We start from the raw sequence: 10,933 nt of genomic DNA, 5'->3' as shown, positions 1-10,933 counted from the left end.
CAAGACATACTGTCTTGATGATGACAGCTTTGTAATAGAGCTTGAAGTCCGGAATTGTGATGCCACCAGCTTTGCTTTTCTTTTTCAACATTCCTTTGGCTATTTGGGGTCTTTTCTGGTTCCATACAAATTTTAGGATTGTTTGTTCCAGCTCTGTGAAAAATGCTGATGGTATTTTGATAGAGATTGCATTGAATGTATAGATTGCTTTGGGTAGCATAGACATTTTAACAATATTTATTCTTCCAATCCATGAGCATGGAATGTTTTTCTATTTCTTTGCATCTTCCTCAATTTCTTTCATAAGTGTTCTGTAGTTTTCAGAGTATAGATCCTTTACCTCTTTGGTTAGGTTTATTCCTAGGTATCTTATGAGTTTTGGTGCAATTGTAAATGGGATCAATCCCTTTATTTCTCTTTCTGATGCTTCATCATTAGTGTATAGAAATGCAACTAACTTCCATGCGTTGATTTTATGTCTTGCAACTTTGCTGAATTCTTGTATCAGTCCTAGCAATTTTTTTGGTGGAATCTTTTGGGTTTTCTACATAGAATATCATGTCGACTTTCTTCTTATTACTCTTAACTCACCCATCCTTCTCTAGTCCTCTAAATGATGTTATAGGCCTTGTGTCAAGAGGTTCCCTTGATGGTGCCATTATCCCCAAGGAACCTCTCAGACAGCTGAATGATTCACTGGAACTAGAGGTGGGGCCCACGTGCATCACACAGTGTACACCTACATTATCATTTGCCCTTGAATTAACTGTATATCAAAGTATTATCTTACAATGTCCATTTTTACCTATTATTTTGTGATTTGTGGACCTGGCTGGGATAAAGCATTATGTTATAGTAATATTGAGGAAATGTGTCTCACCAAATTTTTCCTTATGTGGGAAGGCTTCCAGCAGCAAGGGTTCTAAATCTGAAAATGTTTATCAATAAACAAACAGATATGTTTCAGAAGATGAGCTTATTCAATGAATAAAGGAGAAAACTTTGGTATAAATTAAAAAATTATATAAAATGCTGACAACTGTTGAAGGTTGTATTAAATTAATGCATTTATATCTTATAAGGTATTGCAAACTCAAAGAAGGGAAGTTATAAAAAGCAAACTGAAAACTTGCATCAGGAGGCATTAATATTTTTACAGCCTTTGACCCAATATCATATTTTCTTTCCTAAAATTATTTCAGAGATTTTCTCTCATGGGAGATGGAGAGGAAAGGGAGAGAAAATCATGTGAATCAAAATGAATGAATACATGAACTAAGATTTTAATAAGCTTAATAAAATGTTTCAAGTAAAGTAATTATTCTTTTTTCTGATCAAATGTTAATAGTGTAAACTAAAATTTATCTGTTAAAGATATAAATTGATCTAATTTATTTAATATTCTTTTTAACTAAATACATATGATGTAATAGTATATTACCCATTTTGGAAAACTAAAAACAAGTATAAGAAAAAACCAACCAAACAAAACAAACTAAACATTAGGTTTAGTACAATGGTCATTTTTTTTTTCATTAATCCTTCTGTGGTCACAAACCCTTTGCATATTACGCCTCTCACCGTCAATAAATACCACTTTACATGTGTTATTTTTATGTTTACGTTTAAGGTTAAGTTTATTCTTAGGAATGTCATAGTTTCTTTGTATTCTTACATTTATTTTGGTTTCACAAATTAAAAAAAATACGTGGATGCTGATGTTAAAAGTATAAAAGGTGAGAAGGGGAAATCCTCCGTAAAAGTACCTGGAGGTATCTGTTAGAGGTTATGGTGGAGCCACAGAAACACATTAATCCCATCATTTCTCTCATGCAAAATTCCCCAGGAGCCAATACACAGAGGACCTGCAGAATGGGAACCGGAGAATAATGTTGCTAGTGGCTTTAAGTGAGCTCTTCACCCCAATGAGGAGCTGCAAAAGGCCAGGTTGGAGCCAAGGTTACATCAGCGAACCCTCTGATTCACAGCCCAGATCAGAAACAGCTACTCCCTCAGGAGGCAGCATGGTAGGAGATGGGGAGAAGCGGGTTTGGCTTGGAAGTAAATAAAATACTGTCTTACTCAGGCATCTATTATTTATGGTTTGATATGTTTCCTTCCATACATTTTCTATGCTTATGCAAAAAATTACTACTACTACATACATTGTTCTATCATTTGATTTTTCACTTAATAACATTATAACATGAACATCTTTATGTAAGGTATGCACTTATTGCATTCCTTTTAACATCTGAAAAATACTTAGCTGTACCAAAATTTATTAAATATCTCCCTGCCCGGCCGATGGATATCTGTTTCCAACTTTCGTTATTATAAATATTCACACTCTAAATAGTAGGCACTATAGAGAAAGATAACATTTTAGTTGCTGCCGCCCCCCTGCCCCGCAATGCCATGTCTTTCTAACCCTGTATATGCTTACTTATGCACATGGGCAACAATTTCTCTAGGATATGGGAGAAGTTGACCAGCTAGGTAGATGGGAATGCTCATCTACATATTAATAGGTACTGTTAAATTGAACAAGTGCTCTTTTTTAGGTCTGTGTTCTTAGTCATTTTTTACTTAAAAATATTTTTTTTTCTTGAAAAGTTAAGACATATACAAAATAAAAACACCAAATGGTATAAAAAGGATATATGGAAAAAGGTAAGTTTTCTTTACCCTATTCCCCATTCCACATCTCCAGTGGCAAAGTTTCTTGGGTGCTCTTTGAAGTGTGTGTGTGTGTGTGTGTGCGTGCGTGCACAAATGGAATCATAATATATCTCTATGTATCTCTCTCTATGTGTGTATATATATGTACACATACACATAGATATGTCATTTGTGTGTGTGTTTCTGCAACTTGATCTTTACATTAATAATATATCTTAAAGATTATTCCATATCCAGGCCTGCAGATCCCCCTTATTTTTTTAAATAGGAGGATACCATAATGGCATCCTTTGGGAATACGCCATAATTTAACCCATCTCATCTTGACGTACATTCAGATTGTTTCAAGGCTATTGCAACTATAATAATTCTGTAATGAAGATCTTTATTCGTCACATGTGATTTCAACAATAACCAGAAAAATCCTGTTGACGTTTTTACTGGTATTATATTCAGTTAATAATTTAATTTTAAGAAAGTAAACATCTTTATAATATTTAACTTTTAATTTAAACATAGCAAAAGCCATTTTATTCTCTCAAGATTTAGTCATATACATCCTGCATGGTTTTTGTTATTTTTATTCCAAGGTATTTTATTCCTCCAAGTACTGTTTTAAATGGGAATTTTTTCAATACATTTTCTAACTTGTGGTTCTTATATAGTAAAGTTACTGGTTATTAGTTACTGCATTTAACAACTATTTCCAATAGTTTTCCATTGGCTCTCTTTTATTTATTTTTTAAGATTTTATTTATTTATTTGACAGAGAGAGAGACAGCGAGAGAGGGAACACAAGCAGGGGGAGTGGGAGAGGGAGAAGCAGGGTCCTTGCCGAGCAGGGAGCCTGATGCGAGGCTCGATCCCAGGGCCCTGGGACCATGACCCGAGCCGAAGGCAGACGCTTAACCGACTGAGCCACCCAGGCACCCCTGGCTCTCTTTTAGTTATGTGATTATATCACTTATAAATAGTTATTATTTTGGCTCATCCTTTCCAATTTTTTATACATTTTTTTCTTTTCTCTAATTGGGTAGTACTTAAACAATATTAGTTAAATGTGCTAACAATATTTTTTTTTTTTAAAAAGATTTTATTTATCTCTTTGAGAGACAGAGTGTGGGCATGCTAGAGCACAAGCAGGGTGGAGAGGCAGAGGGAGAGGGAGAAGCAGACTCCCCGCTGAGCAGGGAGCCCGATGTGGGGCTCCATCCCAGGACCCTGGAATCATGACCTGAGCTGAAGGCAGACGCTTAACGACTGAGCCACCCAGGTGCCCCAATCTTTTCTACACTTTAATGGGAAACCTTTTTGTATTTCACCATTAATCAAGTTGCTTTCTTAAAAAAAAGGAGAATAAATGGATAGCTCCTTACTACTATAAAAATAACATGTATAAAATTTCAATTTGACTAAGAGTTTATCTGGAACAAGTTAATTTTTAATGACTAAACTTGATAGCTCAAACACCCGCTGTCCTGACTGCTAGGTAAAATTCTCCTTCTAACTGTCCCTCAGCTTTTTCTTCAGGTTTCCAGGTGCTCTCAGAGGCCATTTCAAGCACACCCAAGGCAGGCGGGGCCTCCTTGTTTTCTTTGCTCTGCTATCACTACCAAAAATGACTTTCAGGAAATGCTGCTCAGCCCAGCTATCCTCTGCTGGTGACACTGCAGCTAACCCCATTCTGATCTCACTGAGGATGAGAGGGAACTCTCCTCCCTTCTGTCGTTCCAGCCAATGTGAGACAGATTCTCCCCTTCATCTCATAAGACAGCTGGTATCAGGATTAAACATAACAAGATGTTACTAGACTAGGAAGTGAATGGAAGAGAAATAGTATCACACATCCCAGACTGGCCTTAGGGGTCTCCCCTGTGGGGGCTGGTAACCTGCCTCAATCTTCATCTGCTTCTAGATGTCAAGAGAATCTTTTCCTCCTGGAGTTTGGACAATACTAACTACCTGCCCAGAGAGAGGAGGAAGATAATCTCTGACATAAATGTAAGGTCCACTTCCAGAGTTCTTATTTTCTGTCCAGGATTGATAACTTCTAGAATGGTAGTCAGAAGATCCATTCCCTTCTAGGAAGCGCTTATCCCCCATTCACAGACATATGGCCTGTCCCGAAGGCACCAGCAAGACAATCATAGTGTAACCTGACATCATGAAGATTATAAATTTTAAAAGTGCCCTTGAGAGTTAACACCAGGTGAAGCCCTCTTTAAATTACTGTTAGATTATAGATTGACTTCTTTTTAAAGACTGGATTTTTAAATTCGGTGATGCCACGGGTGTGACCGGGGCGGAGAGGGCAGAACTGGAATTATCTAGACACCCGTTTGGAGGAAAGACTGACCAGTGCATGCTGTAGGGTATAGGGAGTGCCCTGAATAAAGGCTAATTGATTTGTTGACTATTGTGAAGGCTTTAGTAGCAACACTTCATTTCATATAAACTTACAGGCATGGAACCAATATTCCCTGTATGTATTCCATGGTGTGCCCTGCCCCCCCACTCCTACAGTAGCCAGGAAAGTGAGGTTCAATCTAATTATCTCTTCTAGGATATTTGATCCTTTCCGTAAGATCCATCAATTCTTCAAGCCCCTATTACTTTGTTTGAACTCCTTTTTACTGAATAGGCACATGAATATTATTGATATTTGCGGTTTCATTTTTCTATCTTTTGAGTCCACACTCCTTCTGAGGGTAGGAATTTACTCATCCTTTGACAAGACTGTTGAAAGTCATGCTGGGGGACGCCTGGGTGGCTCACTCAGTTGAGCGGCTGCCTTCAGCTCAGGTCATGATCCCGGGGTCCTGGGATCGAGTCCCACATCAGGCTCCTTGCTGAGCAGGGAGCCTGCTTCTCTCCTGCCTGCCGTTCCCCCTGCTTGTGCTTGCTGTCTGTCTCTCTTTCTCTCTGTGTCAAATAAATAAATTAAAGAAAAAAAAAAGTCACGCTGGGCTCTGTTCAGAATCCTAGAGATACATCCATGGACAAAATGGGCAAAGTCTCAACAGTCTTGTGGGAGACAGACACATAAAGCTTACGTTCTTGTGGGAGACAGACACATAAAGAAATAGAGGAGAAAATGTCAGGTAGTGATAAATTCCATGAGGAAGATAAAATAGGGTATGTGAAGGGAGTGACTGCATGTTGATCAGGAAAGGACTTTCTGAATTCTTGATTTGTAAGCTCATCACATCTTTCTTCTTGGTCCCCACAGCACTTCACCTTGCAAATGGTTGGTGTTCAAGAAGAATGAGAGAATCGTTTATTTATTTATGTTTTGAAACCTGACGCAGATTTCTTTTGTATGGCTTTTAACTTTATTGGTTCAGAAAGCAGAATTTGGTCTTTAATCTCCAAATCAGATGGCATTCTCAATGGCCTTTTAAAATTTTATGTATTTATGTATTTATGTATTTATGTATTTATTTATTTATTTACTCAATAGCCTTTTCATGTAAGCTGCCCTCCTAGGTTTCCAGAACACTGCCAGTTGTCACTTACACCGAAAGCACGTATGCTTTAGTATAGTATATGTGCGGCCGAAGTGAGCACAGCACATACACAAAAATAAAGTGATCTCAAATTCTGGTCAAGAAACATCTGCTAAATAATTGGCATTATTCTTAGACCATCTTCTCTTTGAGCAATTTTGGGAACTCCCCAGTTGTACTTCTGTAAAGGGCTGCACCTGGGAAATGGCACGGAGGCTCTCATGAGGAACCCTATTATAGGCCTCTCGCCCGCGCTGAGAGGAGAGGCTGTTGCAATAAAGGCCAATGGGCCTTTTTAGGAAGGAGAGCTAGACCCTTGTCTAAAACTGCTGCCTTCCATAGTCAAAAGACAGCCTTCTTTAGATTCTTCTGGAAAGTGGTAGGATGTTTATTTAGCTGGCGGAGTGGTTCAATATGACCAGCTGATAAGTAAGGCACTAAGAATTTGCTGACTTCAAGGTGAAAGACTTAAATCCTAAGGTAGCCTGACCACAAACCTAAGCAGGGTGTGGCCGGCAGTGGGTCTTTTTGTTACCTTGACATGTGAACTCTACCAAGAAATACATTTCTGTACCTGGAACTCTCTATCCCTGGACTTCCTAGGAAGTTGGAGTTATAAATGACTATGGTTTGCAGCCCCTGGCAGCTGCACATCCCGTACAGCAGAAACAGTCCTGCTAACAATGTATTTTTCTTTCTTTCTTGTTAGCTTTTAAGTGAAATCAAACTGGGTGGGCATTTCCCTAAAGATAGCATAGAGCACTGGGCTTCAACATTTTTGTTCACTATCTCCTAAAGGAATTTTGAAAAACTATGCATCTTTTTTCAGCTTTATGTTGTAATGTAAAAAAAAAAAAAAATTCATCAGAAGCTTGAACAGTAGCAAAGAATATCATCTACAGTTTGTTGTAAATATTGGCTTTTTAAATGGATACTATTACCCAACTTGTTATAATAAATCCAATGGAATGCAAATGTTACAGCAACTTGATACCTAACATCAGCCAGCAGGTAAGAGTTGTAAATTTTACATCTTTCTGGTTCCCTCTTGAATTCTTATTTCCATTCCTTTACAGAATTTCATCTTAGTAAAATGTATTTTTGTGCTTAAGAGTATTTAATTATTTAATTTTTTATACTTTGCTATAAAAATAAAGTGGAATTACAATTTGTGGCCCTAAGACCCTGTTAAAAAAATTCATCTAGATTGAGTTGTCATTAACATTATTATCCGGAGTACCTGGGGCGGAGACAATGCTGTGTTCACCACTCCCTTTTCTCTTCCTACAGGTATAGGAAGTTTATATTTCTCAGTTTCCCATTGGTAGTATGGGCTAAAATGATGTATTGCTTCCTGTCCTAGGCAGCTAAGAGTGGCTTGAGTTCTATGCTCTCTTTCTCTTGTCTTCCCAGTTGGAAGCTGGGAACTCTGAGACAGCAGAGATGCAAGATGGAAGCAGAGTTATCTGCCATGAAGAAGAGCCTCCTTGTCTGTACCAGTCTGAGATATGAAGGAGCTGTAAACTTTTGTCATGTTAAGCCACTGAAGTTTTAGGTTTCTTACACTATCCTGATCAATATATGGCAGAACTGATCAAAACAACATGAACATATTGTCGCTTTTGATAGGTCATTATTAAGAGAAGAATTTCATTATAGAAAATGTATCTTTTAATAAAAACATTCAGAAATCTTGCTCATGTAGATGGGAATGAAGGCAGGTATAGCAAATGTCACTCAATTCCCATTGAGTTATATGCATACCTGAGTGTAAATCACCATAGCACAATTTTTTAAATGGGAGAAACACTACTGGAAAAGGGAGGTAGGAAAAGATTTCCTAGGCCATCAATCTTAGGAACAAGTTACATGAAGTTTGGAGACCTGGAAATTAGTTCCCTTAAAAAATATCTATGTCTATGCACCCTTTTGGAAAGTCTGTGAATGCCCCATGTGACACTTGTACCCCACATTAAGAATAAGTCTAGGAATGAGGAAGGAGAGTCATGAGACGGAGTGTCCCTTGACCTGATCCTCTTTTGGCTGCAGACTTTCACACAAATCCTTAGTCCATCTTTTCCTGACCTTCCTTCTGATTTCCACCAGCTCACAATAAAAAAGATCCTGATCAAGATCAAGATTAAAGTCTGTAATATATAAAGTTATTTTAAATCAATAAGAAAAATATGACTACTTCAACAGAAAAAGATGGGCAAATGATATGAACAGGCAATTCACAAAAGAAGAAATACAAATGGCCATACCCATAGAAAATGTTAAAGCTCACTTCGAAATCATAGATGTGCGACTTCAAACAATGAAATACAATTTTGGAAATCAAACTGGATAAATCAACCTTTAGGGTGGTTGAGAGAAGAATATCATTTCTAGAGAGTAATTTGGTAATACGCATCAAAATTCTTTAAAAATGTATAAAGTTGAGCTAGAATCCCACTTCTAAGAATTATCCTTTTTTAAAAGATTTATTCATTTATTTTAGGGAGAGAGAGAGCAGGGGGAGGGGCAAAGTGAACCCTCAAGCAGACTCCCTGCTGAGTGCGGAGCCTGGCGCTGGATGTGGGGCTCCATCCCACAAGATCAGAACCGGAGCTGAAACCAAGAGTCGGATGCCCAACTAACGAGCCACCCAGGTGCCCCTTCTAAGAATTATTCTAAAGAAATAATCATGAATAGGTTAAAAAAAAAAAGAAAAGAAAAGAAAAGATTCATCCTCAAGCTTTTATCACAGTGTTTTAGTCAAGGTTCTTTTGGTTGCAAGTATTAGATTGCAAGGCATCTTTCATTTAAAATACCTCCTCTCAGCTACATTTTCTGGGTCTCTTAAGTTAAAATTCTTGATTGATTTAGACTAATTGCTTGCTGACTGCCAACAGATTGGCTTTATCCAATCGACTGTTGCTTGTCTGTGAAGAGAACTATCATAAGGATGCATAGGATTACTTCTTACAGGGGCTATATGTGGGGTTAGGTTTAGGTGCCCTATGCTCCATAAGAGACAGGAAATGATATACTATGTTTATCTAGAATGGTAAAGAATAGAAATAATTTAAAAGCCCAACCAGCATGTGAACTATGCACCTGACATCATGTAGTGAGACAGTCATTCGTTAATGACATGGACATGTACTTGTGATACATTTTTATTTCTAGAGAAAAAAACATGTCCAAAGGGAATAAACAGTTGAAGCTCATTTTAAGAAGTTTATATTTATAAAGAAAGAAAGTGCTATGGATAGAATGTGTCCCCTCCTCCAATTCATATGCTGAAGCCCTAATCCCCAATGCGATGGTATCCAGAGGTGGGGCCTTTGGGAAGTAATTGGGTTTAGATGAGGTCATTAGGATGGAGCTCACATGTTGGGATTAATGCCCTTATAAGAAGAGAAAGAAACCAGAGCCCTCTCTCTCTCTCCACCATGTGAGGACACATCAAGAAGGGAGTTTGCAAACCAGAAAGAGGGCTCTTACTAGACACTGAATCTGCAGGAACCTCGATCTTCGACTTCTCAGCTTCTCAGTTCCTCCAGAACTGTGAGAAATAGATGCTTATTGTTTAAGCCACCCTGTCTACGGTATTTTGTTGTGGCAGCCTAAACTGACTAAGAAAAGATATACATCAAAACTTCAGTGGTAGAAATATTTGGATGGTGGGTTACTGCTGATTTCTCTTTTCTTATCTTTATGAAGCTACTTTTTTCTAAATTAATTATAGTTAACATATAAAAGTATCTTAATAAGAAAAACATTAAGGTTAAGGAGTAGTTCTCCAATATTAAAGAGGACCAAAGAAAACCAAATTAGAACCTAAATTCTTGATGAACTAAGGTCAAGAACACAAGAGGCTGCAAAATATTTACCCAGTTCCTGGAGCACTGGACACACACAGGCTTTGGTCATGAGCAACAGCAGATTCTAAGTGCTAGAGCCGGGAGAAGAAGAGATGCTATTGAGAGAAAATACCTCACCTACTCTTTGTGCTACCCACTTTCCAGGAGCTGGGGGGATGTGAACGCTAAAGCCCTTCAGTTATATTTTTTGATTTTGTGAAGGCACACAGTTTAGTGAAAAGAGGACTGGACACAAAAGACCCAAATCCAGTCTGATGGTTTACTGGTTGAGTTACCTTAACGAAGCCAGTAAACCTCTTTGAGCCTCTTTGGAGATAATAATAAGTAACCTACTAAGCGCCTGACTCTTGATTTCAGCTCAGGTCATGATCTCAGTGTCCTGAGATTGAGCCCTACATTGGGCTCCAAGCTCAGTGCGGAGTCTGCTTGTCCCTCTCCCTTTGTTCTTCCCCCCACACCCACCCCATGCTCTCTCTCTCTGTCTCTCTAATAAATAAATAAAATCTTTAAAAAAATAGGTAACCTGCTTTCCTCATATGTTTTTTTGACAATTGAATAAGATAACATGTGAAAGTGTTTGAAAAAATGATATGATACAAATGTGCATGTGCACTCATGCTCACAGGTTTCTCTCTCCACACACACATGCAAACATGTATACTACAAATGTCTCAAGTGTGTGTGTATATATATATATATATATATATCAAACTGTGGAAATAATAATTAGAAGCCTAAACCCCTCCTTTGACTTTGACTAGATTTAAATGAAATTATAGATCACTATGGATTTGATGAGCTACCTTGAGAAGACAATGTCTTGTTGACCCAAGTACTTTGAGAAGTGCTGAATATTACTCTTCTCCATAAGATAAG

Source organism: Leptonychotes weddellii, chromosome 1, assembly GCF_054177405.1.
Source record: "Leptonychotes weddellii isolate Sample4059 chromosome 1, ASM5417740v2, whole genome shotgun sequence".
NCBI lineage: Eukaryota > Metazoa > Chordata > Mammalia > Carnivora > Phocidae > Leptonychotes > Leptonychotes weddellii.
This window is presented reverse-complemented; position numbering follows the sequence as displayed.